The sequence below is a fragment of the Corvus brachyrhynchos genome, unplaced genomic scaffold (genome assembly GCF_000691975.1).
Source record: "Corvus brachyrhynchos isolate BGI_N302 unplaced genomic scaffold, ASM69197v1 scaffold60, whole genome shotgun sequence".
In the NCBI taxonomy this organism is placed as follows: Eukaryota; Metazoa; Chordata; class Aves; order Passeriformes; family Corvidae; genus Corvus; species Corvus brachyrhynchos.
Genome location: NW_008236767.1, coordinates 2,183,257 through 2,199,412, shown reverse-complemented (window position 1 = coordinate 2,199,412; position 16,156 = coordinate 2,183,257). Strand labels below are relative to the sequence as shown.

Here is a 16,156-nt window from a genome sequence, read left to right as displayed (position 1 = left end):
AATGAGATAGTACAGCTTTATGTAGGCAGTTTTATGTTCCCCAGTAATCCATAAATGGAATGCGAATTTATTAACGTAACTTGGACAACTTCACCGTAAATGCACAACAATCTTTTGTCAGTTAACATCAACTCCTGAATACAAGGATCATCTCCTGAGGGACAACTGAGATGAGCAACATTTAGGTTTTTTAAATAAGTAGGTCTGGAGAATTAAGCTAATGCTTTTATCTAAAGCAAGTTTTGAGGAAAGCAGAGAGAGGTCAGTGAGTGACAGGGATCATGACCGGCAGCTGAAAGAAAGAAAGAGTTTTTATATTGGGATTCAAGCAAACAGGAAGGTCAGCTTCCATAGTCTGAATGGAGGGAAGAAACACATGCCTCTATTGAGAGCTTGTAGCTGGCAATAAGTATGTAACCTTTTGTTAAAATATAATTTTGACCACTAAAGCAGGCCTCCATCCATGTCCACCAGGCCTAGAGCTTCGCAGGAAGGTTTCAAAAGTTGAGCATAAGCTGTTGGGCTGTCTCCAGGTAGCTCCAAGGAGGATGGATCACTGGTCAGCAGTCAGGGCTGGGGGCCAGCAGGGCTGGAGTTCAGCCCCATAGAACGTCACTGGAGCTCTTCTCCCAGAAACTCACAGGACACACTGAACTCATCCCACTGAGGGAGGGATAAGAAGGCTGAAAAAACAACTCTGCAGAGACATGGAAGGCTGAGAAGAGGGCTGGGAGGGAAAATTCACCTGCTTTGGCTGAGCTTACTTTACTCTCCTCTAGGGCTCCTGCAAAAGCAGATTAAGGCTGCTGGGTTGGCTCCCTAAGGTGAGATCTGCACAGCTGTTACATGCATTATGTTCTCCTGACCCAGTGTTTCTTAAAGTACTGAGTATTAAGCAAAAATACTTGGAAAGTGGCATTTTACCAGTTCCAGTACAGAACAAAATGATCTAAACCACTGAAATAGGCAGAGGACTAAGAAACATGAGCTGGGCTCAGTCTTCAGGAGCTAGTTGAAAAAAAACCCAGAACAACCAAACCAACACTGTCTGCAAGTTCTGGTGGGATGAGCAGTGACAGTCCTGTCACTGAGACCACCAGCACTAGCCCAGCTCAAGTAAGCAGGCATAAAACTGTAGACAAGGCAAGTAACTCAGACTGATCCTTGAAAGAACCCAAACACAAAACATTAACTTTGCATTATCAATGGGAAACTGGAAAACCCCAAAGACTGACATTGCTCCAGATCATGCTGCCTCAATCACAGAATAAGTTCTGAAAAAAATTAACCCGTTCCTCTGGTCAAATGCAGTAAGTAGTGCTCCACACAGGTTGTTCAACAACTGACTCAGATAAAGACTTGAAAGAGGAGCGGGAGGGAAATCACAGCATTTGCTAAAGCTGTTCTATGTTACTAATTAGTGCAATCATCTGAAAACAGAGTTTCTTGACTGTGCACAAAAATAAGTTCAGCTCTTGCCAGTTCTCTAATACATTTTTCACGTAAATGCCGAGACACTGTGCTCATGTTCCGAGAGCTTACCTAAGTATTCTGGAAACTGGAAAGACCTTTTAAAGTTATCCAGAGAAGTAGAATAGCTAAAAGTATGTAATTAATATCAGTCTGCTTTAAACACAACACAGTCAACATCTGTCCCTTGGCAACAATATTTCTCTGAAAACAAACTCCTTCCATATTGGAAATGAGCCATAAATGAAAGATTTCAAAGACTCTGAAAGCAGTAAGCAAGGACTTCATTCTTAAAACACCATTCCAATGCACTCTCTTGCTTTAGGAATGCTTTAACTTTGCTCAAATAGCTATGATACCCACTGCACCTAAAAAAAGTATGCAAATCTGAAATTCTCTGGGCAAGTGAAATGCTAATGAGAAAAGCCCTCGGGAAGAGCTTCAAGTCAAGCATATTTTAATCCCACTGACTGCTGTAAGAGTTAAGAAGCTTTCCTAACTAAAGATTGTCTAATAAATCGTTTCTGCTAATATTTATTACCGTATACTTGTTTAGACTGGACTTCCCCAAGGAAACTGTACTTTGGGGTTTTTGTTTTGTTTGCTTGTTAGTGGTTTTTTGTTGTTGCTGGTTTTTTAATTGGTCAGTTGGAAATTTTTCTTAAAAGAGGAAACTCTAGAAATGGAGAAGAAAAACAAAGAACAAAAACTTAGCCTTCCAATTCTATACATTATTTAACCGTAGCCATAATCAGAATTCTAGTCAAAAGAGAAAAACATTTTCAAAACACAGAACAAACATGATTTTTCAAGTATCCAGTAATTGAGCTGGAAAGTCTACCAACAATATGGTGGGGAAAAGCTGGGAAAAAAATCATTTATTTGATTCACTATAAAACAGTCATTGATAAATAGTTTAAAATTTGTCTATTTTTTATCAATATCTTAAACATCACGAAAAAGGATTTCCAAGAGTTTTGTTGTTATTTTGTTGGGTTTTTAAAAAAAAATAATATCCCCAGCAATATCATTAGAGTTTCAGAAGAGCACCACTGCTAAGCACAAAGAGTTGTCAAATTAAAAGGAGTTGATTTTTCCACATGGCTTATCATTTTGAAATATAATAGTTTTGGTTACAGTGGCTGAAAGTACAATGCTTCCCACTATATGCAGGCTCAGTTTCCCCACCTCAATTCCTTCCTCTGACCCCTGATCGCAGTGTAATCATCCCCAGTCCCGGGGATTTTCATGACTGTCTCCCACATATCCCAATCCCTCCAAATACTTTGTAGTAGACTGTTCACTAAGGTATACCTACACTTGCTATGATGGCCTTTCGACAACACCCTCTTTTAGATCATGCTAGCTACTTGTCCATATTCAGGAGCTGACTGAAAAAAAATTCAGGGGTTGACCTCAATCTCTATCACTAAAACAACAAACATATTTCATTTTGTCCGATTTTAAGATAAATCTATTTTCTCTGGGACTGGTGTCAGCTGAAAAGCTCTAAATGCTCCCCTTTTATGGCTCTTCCTTTAAGGAAAAATGACAAGTATAAATGCACAGACTACTGCCATTTTTTCTCTCAAGATCTGACTACACAAAAGCAGAGAAGTCATTGAGTACTGTATCAGAGCATCCAGGACCCTATATTTTAAAGTTAGGCATTTTTTAATCAAAATGCATCAAAAAAGAAAGAGTTCTCAAGATTAGTTAATTTGTGATGCATTTTTGAAAGCACTCACAGGTACTAGTTAACACAGAGGATGGTACAAAAATAGAAACCAAAATGAGAAATAGCAAATACCCTCCCAACTAAGCAGCTAAGATTGCCAAAGAATGTATGTTTACCTGTGTCAGCTTGCAATCACTAAGAACAAAAAAAAAAAAAAATCAAAAAAACCCCCACAGAAATTGTAAAATCCTAGCCCAAATTGTTCAAAGACAACACTCCTGACTTCAGTGGAATGAAGACGGCATTCCATAAGCACATAGATTTTGCACAGAAGATACCATGCTGTTACTTATGTGACCAAGTGCTCCCTCCCTCATCCTCAAGAGACTTGCTTCAGCTACGTCTTGCTTCACCTTGAACACCTTGTGAGTTCTCTGGCAGTACCTTGGCAATCTGTAGTGTTTCCTTCTAGAAGGTCTGAAAAAACAACCTTTTCACTTCAATAGTGATGGAAGCAAGCAATATCTGTATTTGATCAGTTTAATAAGCACTTGATATTTCTTATCAATAAAATAGCAGTAAGTTAATACAAGAAAGGTTACGTTTCCTTTTGAAGTTTCCAGCTCCAGCATAGAAAGCAGAACCTTACAAAGGTTTTTGTGCAAAAAGAAAGCTAACAGATCAACCCTATCAAAATAAATAATAAATCTGTACTTTAAAGAAATGGCTCTCAGACAGTGATTGCTAATTAGAGGCAAGGTGATGAGCAGTTGTGCAGGTTTCTCATCCCCCTCATCTCTCCTCCCAAGATACATCACTCAGTGATTTCTGCAGAAAAACATCCATATCCATGCCTTACCTCTGTATTCATTACACTTTAATTTGTTCTGTCGTCATACATTCAGATAATATTGTAAATCTTCCCCAGAAGATATGAAGATACTTTGCAGATAAGATGCTCAATAAAAGTTCAAAGATATTATGAGCAAGTTTATCAGCTGAAACTAAGATACTTTACCATGCTGCAGTATGTCTTAGAGACAAAGAATGGGTATCAAATTCTATACAGACATTGATACAACTTTTTGCAGATGGAGGTCACTTGGTCTGTCATTTCCCTCCCTAAATAAAATAAATTTCTTCCCCCCTATTATCCTACTACAGCCTAGCTCAAATGGCAGAACTAACAGGGTTTCTCAGAGCACCCTTAGGGAACCAGGCTTTCTCAAGGTAACAGAGCCAAGTTATGTCAGAAACACAAATAGTTATTTCAGAGTTTCAGACTCTGATCACTGTACATACAGAGAAAAATTAATCTTATGGCATCTCCTTTCCTACTTGTTCATTCACGTATCTTTGCCTCTGGTTCCAGAAGCATTTTCTGTTACCCTCTGCCTGTTCTTTCATGGACTATCTTTTTCCCTTTTGTGATTCCCTTGTTTTTTTCAGAATTAATCTGCATTTCCCCTACCTGCCCTCTCATGACAGCTCTCAGGATGGGTGGAAGCTGACCAGTATTAACAAACACACACAGTGAACTCAGGTGACTATCCTACTACCTCTTCTTTTATCCAGTCTTCCCTGCATTTGCACTGCAGGTACTTTGCTGTTGTGCATGCAAAGGGATTCAAATGCAGCCAACTTCTACCCCAGTTATACCCTACATTACAGGTTGCAAGGAGATTTTGTATCTTGCATGGTACTCTCCAAAAAACAGAGTGAGCAGAAAAGCCACTGGATTTAGCACAATGAATATTCACAAGCATAAACCATCAGCACAGTATGTCAAAGGCCTGGGCCATGCTAATGAATGTTCGAAGCTAACTCCACCAGAAGCTGGCTTGCAGGATTACAGGGAGGAGGGTAAAGGTAAAAGAAAAGAAGTTTTCCCTTAATTAATCAACACAAAATTAATTCAAGCATTGTGCAGGATATTATTCAGCTCTACAAACATAATTAAAGATACAAAGGATTTAAAACTTGCAGTTTTCTTCAAAGCTCTTTGTTTTCTGAAGCTTTAACTGAAGCACTGAAGTCTATGCCAAATGTACTTTCCTAGTAGCTTCAGAAATAATTTGGTTCTTCGTAAGCTAGCTACTTTTACTCTAGAGAGATAAAATTCAAATATTCCTTCATACAAGAAACTTTATGTTGAAGTGCAGAGCTAGGCGTGTGCCGCTCTGTGGGTGACACCAAGCTTTCTTCTCATGGAATAACCGCAGGAACAGCACGCAAAAATACAAGATTAGGTAGCAGTGCGTGGGCAGAGATAATCGTATGACAAAAAAGAACAACAATGAAAGACATAAATCACTAATAAGGTATTTTTGGACTTGCAAGCCCAAACTGACACAGCAGATTAACTGAAATTTTGTATCTGGAACAATCACCCAGTGTTATTACAGAGACAGCACATATTTAAAATGGATCTCAGATAATGCCTGGCTGTTTAGCCAAGTACAGCATTCCTCCCCAGCACACGCACTCAGACCATCTGATCTGTCCTAAATATTTATCAGCGGTGATGGTTTAGTGCACTAGGAAATGACATGTCCTGCTCCACACACACTAGCACTTTGTGGCTGCCATTACAGGAAACAGAGCCATGTGCTCTTCAAGCACTGTGACAGTCACCTTGAGCACTTCTCTGGGATTCTGCAAGAGTAAGCACCACCGAGCTTCTTTCTCCCTGCTTGGCCACCACTAAACTTCAGCGACATCTCGCTTCACACAGACATGGGAATGAATTTTTGCTGTCTCCCAGCTGCCACCACCCCAGGGCTGGAATGCAGTAGTTATTAGCACACAAAATCATTTATGCCAAGTAGCAAAGAAGAATGCAGCATCTACTTGAATATGGAGGAAAAGTGTAGGCAGCAACACTGTAATTATTCAAAGCAGAATTTGGTCACAGCCTGCACCCTCATCTCCTCTTAATGGTGTTTTGAGACCTTTAAACAAGTGGTTAGGACTTCTCTTCCATGACTAATCAAAAAGGATTCATTGCATCCAGCAGCCCGGAGCTTCCTATCGTAAAGGAAATTGATTCATGATTATCTCTGGAGGAAGCAGGCCAACTACCAAACCTTACACACCACTGCTTAGATTGCTGGGCTTCCCTTTGAAGAACTCCTGGGGAAGTCTTACCCATGTTTGATACCATTTATTCTGCAAGCCCTGTCAAAAATACAGCTGCATTAGCTACTGTCTTAAAAGGTAACCCCAAAAGTAGGAGTCAATCCAAAGGAAAAATACCAGTAGCTGTTATCACAAGAAATGCAAATAGGACAGTTTCAGAGATGCTTTCATACACTGAATGAGTTGAAAGGGCTTTCATGGAACTTCGCAGAAATTAATGGAATGGTATGGATGCTGTCAGATCCAAGAGCCAGTTATCTGATGCTGGGCTTCCTGTACAATTTCTGAAACCAAGAAAAGTTGTGGAGGGACAGGAAAGCTCCCTCTTACAATTCACAGAGTGAGGAAGTTGAAGCACAGTACACAAGCCCACAAAATGGTGGTTTATATCACACATGAAATAATAATTAATAAAATAAATAACTTGTATCATCATTTATCAGCTCCCTGATCTTGTTTAGATCATAGTGCCTTGAAGTGGAAAATGAGGTGACTATTAGGATTACACACAGTATGTTTGGCTGTGCGTTCTTTATTGTCAGGGAAGAGGTGCATGTTTTTGTTTGGTTTGAGCTCTCTCACACACAATCCCGTACACATACACCACTGCCAGAGAGTATCCTGCATGCAGCACTAATCACTGAGGAAAACAAGAACAGAAGAAATAACATTAAAATAAGATTTTGCAGACTTATTAACTCTGCAACTTTTGCAGAGTTATTAAAATTACAACAAACCAGATTTTTATAGACCAATGCAAAGATGGTATTTACTGACTCTTTTTTTTAAGCCAGGTAAAGAATGCACAAGTGGTAAGAAAGATGAAATCAAAGCCGTAACTTCTAATCCTGAGCAGAAACCTCAGCTTTCACAAGGCAAACAGGTTAAGCAGGCTATACCTCTGGAGATACATCCACAAGCTGTTCCAGCCTGCCTCTCCCAGAACAGGTTGTTCTGAGGCATGGATCAGCCGACCGAAACAGGTGAGGCTCTCGTCTCAGCCCAAGTGCCTTTTTATACAAAATCGGTGTGGAAAGCAAGAAGCACTGTTTATTTCCAAGCATACTCTGTAGATGTAGAATTAAATAGTGATCCCCAAGATAAGACTGAACACAAAACTGTTGTCTGCTGTGCACAAGGACAGGAAAGAACAGTAGGGACAGTGAGCTCCTACAGTGAAAAATGGGCATGAAACAGGATTATTCAACATCAGTTAAGGGACACTGATTTGTATGGAGTATAAGGAAAACCCTGCTGCAATCTTGGCATCTGTAGCATTTGCACTGCAAATGCATCTCTTAAGAGCATTGTTTTAGTAGTTTAGTTGACTTCTTTAGCATTAAGAATTCAATCCATTGCTTCCTAATATTATCTCATTACCCCTGATCTCACCATCAGTCTGTAATCAGAGTAATAGCCAACTTCTAACAGACCAAATAATGCTGAAAAATGTTAACATGGACAACATACAAGTGCTTTTCCTGCTTTGTCTAATGTTTTTTTCCATCATACAAGAACATCTTCATTTTCTCTCAGGGAAAATGACTGGCTGTTAAAGACAATTTGGACAATTTATGCATACTGTTAGCCAACATTACATTCAAGTGAATTACTGTAACCCTTGCTCTCCATTCCCTTCTTAAAAAAAAAAGAGGGGAAGGGGGAGACGCCACTTCACGTGTTGCATCTTGCAAACTATTCAGGGACAGAATCAGGTCTCCTCTCATGCAACTGCATATTATCCCACGCAGTTGAGCTCTCATCTTGATAAGGATCCTCCAGATGATAGAGACCCAGGTTTTCAAATATAAATACCTGACTCTGATAGGGCATGCAGATAATTACATCATTTCGCACAGAAGCCTCAACATTATACACTGAAGTTTGGGCACACAAGAAAATTGCAGTCAGCTTATAATACCACTTAAACAGGGTTTCGTTCTTGACACAGAAATAGTTACTTTCATGTTTCCAAGGAACAGATGTTATCACATGGTTTGACAACCTACTTTCACATTCTTTGTTTATAGTTATTCACTCAGTTTCATTTATTAAAGTTAGTGGATCCGGGCCATGAAACCTCAGTTTTATTGTCTCTGGTTTAGGTGATGCTATGGTAATAATCCTGGTTAAAGCTTGGATGTAACAAGAGAACTCAACTGAAAGGCACAATTAAAAGCCAGATTATAACTTATGAACTAAATCCTAAAGCACCTAGACTAACACCTGCAGGATTCAGTAGGGACTGTTAAAGGAGGAAATAGATTTCCATCTTCAAGCAACTGTTTTGTTTTACTCCAAGCCTTCAGAGAGAACAAATACTTGAAATGGGAGGTAATATCTTTTACTAGACAAACAGATATAACCGTGGAAAACAGTCAAGCATGTAGCACTAAGCCCTTCTACAGGTCTCAAAAGTTTGGGGTTTTTTCCTCCAAATAGATCATTTGATCTAAGTAAACTAAATCTTTCCTTATAAAATTGCTTCTCTCTTATCTTTAGCCAATAGAGTTATGAACTGTATAACCATCTTGCAAGCTTTTTAAAAAGTTGTTTCTGAAAAAGAAAATGCTTCTCACAGTAATGTCACTGTATAGATGATCAGGGAACAGTCAAAGACTTTCAAATCTTTCATATTATGTATTCTCTTTTTAAAAGTAGATGATAACTGCAAGCATGTTATTTTTGAGATTAAAGGAAGTAATTCCAGAATAATCAGCTAAAAGAGAGATTGCACACAGATATTCAGTGAAGCACAAATTATTCACACCGATTTCTCATCTTTGGTGGATCTGCAGTTTCCTGAAAACCCTTAGAAAAGCACTTATCATAAAAGGAAAGAAAAAAGAAAATGAGAGAGAATGGAAACACAAGTGGCACAGTGCGGTAAAATACACAAATGCAACACAGGCATCATTTCTGCAATAATGCTCAGCACTTAGTGGAAAAAGTTTTGTTAACAATATCCACCGGGACACACAGAAACATCTTGAAATTGAGATTCTGCACTTCCAGCTGCAGCAGTGCCAGCGTTCACGGCTACAGCACCGCCAGCTTAAGGAGACACCAGGCTGCCGGGCAGTGCAGCACATTACATCCATTTTCTTCTACTCCCACTCACTCCACATTCTTCTCACTTGACTGTGCTTCCCTTTGCCCCATTTATTGCTTCACAGCTTCTGCGAAACTGCCCCCAAAGCCTAAAATAGTCCCTTCATTTCTTCCCTCCTCTTCATTTCCAGCTTCTTCCAACTCTCTCCCTCCTCTCCAGGAGTCCTTTCACAGCCTACCTTTTCTAGATCATTTTGTGGTTTTGCACTGTTAAAACTATTTTAAACAGCAAACATTTCAGGGCAGGAAATGTCTTACCACGTCTGAAATACTGTGTCAGTGATGACAGCATGTGCATGCACACAAAAGCACCACCTTCACCTAAACTGATTTCTAACATTAATGAGAGCACCTCTATGCAGACTAAAGAAACAGAAGACCCATTTAATTGCTTTTTCCAAGTAAGCCAAAGAACACCAAACAATGGAACTACTTTGAAAAATACATTAAATGTACTCAGCTGAAGTTAGTTCTGTTTGGATAAAGAACAATGAAAATGAAGCCCAACGCAAAGTTTACAGATTTTCTTTTGGATCATGTGCCTAAACTTTGGTGGAACAGAAGGAAAAAAAAGTAACCATCAATTGGATAAGGCATTGTAATTGAAAATTGTAATGTTGCTGCAAATACATACTTCATAGAAAGATTGAAAAGTGCTAACTGCTGCAATACTGTCTTAAGTTTGACACATTTAGCTGTGCTGATTGTTCACAGTACATGGAAGTACAGACTTTAAAACTCCTTTGAGATCTAGATTAGAATAAAAACGTGTGTGCTGTAACATAGGTGTGGTACATCACATTCAGCGACATGACTGCCATAATATGGGTATAACATACATTGCAGGACCCATGGGGACAATCACAGATATTTTAAAAGTGTGCTAGAAAATAAGCACACCCATAAACTGATCAGGAACATACACTTGAAATGTCCCATTAGTCAAATACAATCCTTACACAATGAAACTCAATGGACTGTAGTTCTCTAAGAACAGGCTAGTGGCTGACCTGGAGAACTTGTAAAGAAAGGAGCCCTGAAATATAGACATCCAGAATTTGTATAAAGGAATTCCTTATAAGGATTATAAAGCTTGCATAAAGTAGTATTATTGAGAAGAATTAAGGTAATTCTTCTCAATTACAGACAAAGAGAAAAAGGGAGCCTCAGTGCATGTCTGCATACTTTAACATACTTGAAAAAGCAATAGCTGACTGGTTTCCACAGCAGTCACCAATAGCTTTTGGCTTCATGCCTCCTCTACGATCTCAAACCAGACTGAGAGATTGTGATGGTTCAACTTCTCTTCCACTCTTAAAGCAGTGCTTCAGAAGGGGAGGGGAAAAAATAATGGAAAACTGTCATTTTCTTTTTTATTCTGTTAGCACATGTCAATGTATATTTACAGGTGGAAAACGCAAAATGAGTGTGTGGGATATGTGTGTCCCCTTTATTTATAATATAAGAGAAGCTCAAAGCTGACAAGATAATGCTAAAATCATAGAAGTTAATTCAAAATCTCAGAAGAACATTTAGAAATGTGTCCTTCAAAATATTGTTAAACATTCTCTCCTTATTCTCCTCTTCCCAAAGTAAAAATGCTTATGTGATATTTGTGCTTCAGACTGAACTCTGCAGCTAGAAGGATTTTTTTAAAAAGTGTTGCAAATCCTTTTTCTCTTGAACTTGGAAGTGACCTATTAGCATTCTGATCAAAAACTTGCATGTGTGAAGCATAAAGCAACTAAAAATACCCTGCAAGTTGCAATTTCATGAAATGTTTCGGGCCACAAACCCAAGCCCAAAGTTTGTATTGAAAGTAAAAAAAAGAAAAAAATACTTTTCATTGAACAGCAGTTAACTCTCAAATACCAGCAAGCTCTGGGAGCTGTGCTCAGCACTGAAAATTTGGGACGGGGGAAGCGAAAAAAGTTAAATTGAGAAAGGAGAGGGACAGTGACAGCAGCTTTGAAGAAGTGCTCAGGCAGTTCTGGGCACTGTTTTTAGAAATTGTGTGACAGGCGGCTTTATTGCCTAAATGCAGAAGTGCAAATTTTGGCACCCACTGTATCAATTTTGTGCTTGTCTTAATGGCAACAATTTCAATCGGAAGTTCTTTTCTTAGTCTAGAGAGCAAATGCACCATGCACTCGTATTGCTTCAGTAGCAACAAGTGGTCATCAGGGTCTACGGTACCTAAAACACCACATCATGTTGTATCTCCCACTCCCATCACCAAAGAGATACTTGTGCATATAGTAAACTAAATTGCTGCCTGGATGATCTGCATTCCCCAGCTCACAACAACAGTAATTTCATTTTGGTCAGAAAAATGGGCGAGACATCACAGCAGACATGGTTTGAAGAATAATAACAATAACAGTAATAGTAAAAAAAGAATCTGTCTTTGAAATCTCAAAAAGTTCAAATGTGTCTAGGGTCATTCTTCAGGGTACAAAATACAACAGACCTGCAGTGGTGCAAGATCTTGCTTTCTACTTGCCAAGAGCCCGATCAGTTTATCTATATTAATGTTTTAATGATTTAGACTACGACTCATACAGTATTTTCCCTTCAGTGCTAGGACAGTAACTACATGGATCTGTCAATGTATTATAACTCTTCTCAAATATGGAGAGCCAAAGTTAAAGCAATTTTTGAGACATCAGAGGAATGGTAGGTATCACATTGTGTTCTACAGTTATCAATTCATTAAAAGCAAACAACACACTAATTATGTTTTTAAAATAAAGCAAAAAATTTAGTTAAGAAAATTCAGAATAAGAACAAACACAACCGTGTTTGGTGCAAGATGATTTAGTACAGGGATAAAGGGGAATATATTTTCAGGATTCAGAGAAGCATTTGAATATTTTTGGAGAAAAGATTCCTTCTCAGCTTTACACACCTATGTCAAAATAATGTGAAAATACAAGTGCATCAATTAAACCCTGGATATTCAAAATGCTGACTTAAAGTTTTCCACTGGAGCTACTACAATTCAGACCATTAATGTAACTTTAACACATACCAAGACTTCAGGACAAAAATCCTTTTGACATGTTTATTGACATCTGCTACAGACAAATTTACACTTGGAAATCTAAGACATGTTAAATGCATTTTCCTTCCAAACTGCCAAAAGCCAACTGATTCTGTTATGGACTAATCACTTAGAAGAGAGGAATAACTGAGTTTCCAGATCAAAAGTTGACCGTTTGTGTCAATTTCCAAGAGTAGCCTCAAACAAGAGATTTTATTTTTTTCTCTTCATTTTACTATGAACAAAAGTCCTGCAAAATTGCATCACTACAGCCAAGTACAAGCAGTATTTATTCCTGGAATGCACTTACTGAAAGAACAGAAAGCCTACCCTATGTAAAATAGCAAAACTGTACAACTACATTTGGACTACCTAATGAGACAATCACTTCTTAAGGAAAAAGCACTTAGGAAATTGAAAATTGAATTTAACAAGTCACCCACACTCTCCAACACCACAGTGAAAAAAACACATGTATATGCACACACCTCACTACATCCTACACACAAACATTTACATTTGTTTGTTTATATTTAAATAAGCCTGTCATTTTCTGTTTAGGAAATGTCACATACTTTTCTCCCCAGTTTTAGGATTCTCTTTGTGTACTTCTAAGGTTAACTTGCTAGCTTATTCTGCCTAAACTATAAGTAGTCTGGCTATTAAAGAGGTTCCTTAATTCACTCTGCCTTTTGCAGAATAGAAACTTCAGTTATCTTCACTAACTTCATCTATGTAAGGTTGTAGTAATTCAAGATAAATTTTACTAAACAGAAAAGGAAATATGACCGTATGTCGAAAGGAGATGCATGCACCTACATACCCACTCCTCCTTGCCCCAAAACTGAACTGCACATCACTTCACAACCTACTACACATGGGTACATACTCTAGAAATTAGTTCCAAATATATAAAAAGATTTGCAGGACTTTCATGACAGCTGTCTTTACATCTGAAGGATTACAAAAGCATATTGCACAAAAAAATAAGGAGCAAAAGCAGTAATGCTTTCTTATACTCAAAATCTCAAAACTTACGGTCAATATCACAGTTGGTTCTGTGGTTTCAAGTAATACTACACTGATAAACCAGAACTTGGACAGCATTAAAGTAATGCCTTATTCATGTCCTGAACAGCAAGTATAGTGGTCCAGGAGAAACAGAGATCAGAAAAGCCCCTCTATTTCATTTGACAACCATTTAAAAAGCACAGTATAGGGAGAGGATCCAGAAAGCACATAAATCAGGTTTGCTATAATAGCAACACCACTGGGTTTTATGCTCATGGGTTTTCTAGCTCTTATAGTACCACCACATATCATAGCCAAGACTAAAAACCAGGTGCACAAATGTGGCCTCTCTATGGATACAACCCTGGCACAAAGAAGCACAGAGGATGTCTAAAGCAGTTTGACAGAAAACATATAAAACCACGGTGGAAGCAGAGGAAATAATTTTCTGTAGATGGCAACCACCATCATAAGACTTTGCTTGTGACTGATGAAGTAAAATTAAACCAGAAGACTTCCAGGGAGAGAGTACAACCCAGAATTACAAAAAAAAAAAAAAAGGCTCTTGGGAGAAATCTGGGGAATTCCCTGTTTCAGATATAGAAGAGGAAACAATAGCTGCAATAGAAAGCCAAGGATCTACTTTAAAAAGCAGATGATGTTTATGAAGTAGTGCCTGAACTGGTGAATCTTCACAATAAAATGTCATCATCTAGTGGTGTGGTGTAAGTGCAGGACTGAGTCAGAAAGCCTGATGTTTAAGACTTAATCTAGCATCTCCTGTGGTTTGGGGACGTGTTGTTTAAGACAAATTTTTCACAAGTGATTCTTAACTCTATCTGGCAACTTTGTTCTGAAATATATTTTGCACAAGTGCTAGGCACCAACTCCCATGCAAAAACACTGAGCACTGTTAGCATCCAGGGGTGGGGGAATCAGAACTGCAAAGCATCTGTATTTAAATTCAGTGTAAGCACATGTTCAAGTTTAAAGGACTCTTAAGAGTCCTCACTTAATTGGTTAACTCTTCAAAACAGCAGACTGGTAATCACTTAGATAACTTCAGGGAGATGACAATTAAAAAAAACCACTAAAAAATGTTCTATGTATCCAAATACATAAGGTTATCTTCAGCTATAAAAGCTAAGACTCAGGCTCCAAGAGGAGTTTTGATGGCATTTAGACATCAAAGTCCAAGAGGTCAGTCCTTTTGGACATAACCAGATGCATTGCAACTCTGCAGACTCGTGGTTTATGACACATTTAAGCCTGTGAGTACAAAGCTGGTACTTCTGTACCTAAGCCAGTTTAGGGGCTTGATTCAGTAGGTGTGAGTTTATGCTCTGCAGGGATTTCCACTCACAGCATACTGTACATGCATTGCTTGCACTGGAAAGCACATCCCCAACAGTAAACACAGCTCTTCTGTAACACTCCAGGCATTTCAGTCTAAGCAGTGGAGAAGCCCAAATTCTAGCTAGACAATCTCTATATTAAGAGAATTTAAATCCCTTCCTCTCAGTAAAGCTCTCAACCCACCAAACAAAGCAATGAGGAGATAATTTCTACCTCTGCCTCGAAGGCTGTGTCACTGCAGAGAAAAGCCCCCCAAGATTCAAAGGGTCTTGAAGAGCTTCAGTCCCTGCTCCACATCAAACAGGCATTAGATAAAGTGCAGGAACACCAGGGAGCTTAAGTGTTCCTTGGTCAGAAAGACAGTAGCTGGGAATCCTGGTATTTAGCACTTAAGCTCATCTGTTTATTGTATATAGAACACAGGCATCTAAATCTAAGTTTAATGGCTGTTTTGCAGGCCAGGACTTAGATTCCTGTAGCTCTGGCATGATGATGGGCTGCACCGCAGAAATCAGCCCATTTCTGCATCTGCCTCCAAATACGCTGCAGCATTTTTTGTAAATCCACACAACTCCCAAACCTCCCAAAGCCAATGCTGATCACAGCAAAAACGTGACAATTCAGTCCCCTTGAGCTGCCTAACCAGGTTTCAATTACCACAGTTTGGAATTTTACAATGACACTGCATGATCAAGCACAATTTAATTGGATTTTCATTTGTTAGTTAGATGAACTCCTATCCACTTCTGTACTTCCTCAATTTAGACAGTGCAGAAATTCAAGCTGTGAAGACAACACTGGATTTTGCAATGCCTTCAGGACTTCAAAAATATATTTCAAATACATCAAAGTGGTCAGATAAGTTAGTACTCAATAGGAAGTTGTTTCTCGAAAGGAAATTGCAAATTTCAGTCAAAGAGGAAGATGGAGAGTTAGAATTAACTAACTGTTCCAAAAACTTCAGAAAGCAGGAAGGGCTTGTGAAGGTTGCATGAAGAAATTGCATGCGACCACATAAACAAGCTCAGTTTAGGACTATGTAAGTATCTTAAGAATATGTCTCAAATTAAAAAAACAAAAAGAACAAAAAACACCCAGAACTTTCTAGCATTCAACTATCTAGTTTTCACTGAAGATCAGGGATTATTTCATAAACAGCCAGCAACAAAGCAACTGGTATTCTTACTTGGCCAGTTAATCCTTTCAGTTTAACATATGCTTATACCCAGCGTCCACATTGTGGGCATCTGGCCACAGGCACAGACGGGGCAATGGGCTGGATGGGTTTTTAATCTGTCCTACATAGCCATTCTTACATCTTTCCTCTGCAGCCTGCAATGCTCCTCTAC

General features: G+C 38.7%; 1 protein-coding gene across 1 annotated transcript in view; it reads right to left on the bottom strand.

Moving 5' to 3' along the window:
• Window positions 1–16,156, bottom strand: part of SPIDR (scaffolding protein involved in DNA repair) — a 213,139-nt gene that overhangs the window by 143,840 nt on the left and 53,143 nt on the right. The gene's annotated exons all lie outside the window — the stretch shown is intronic.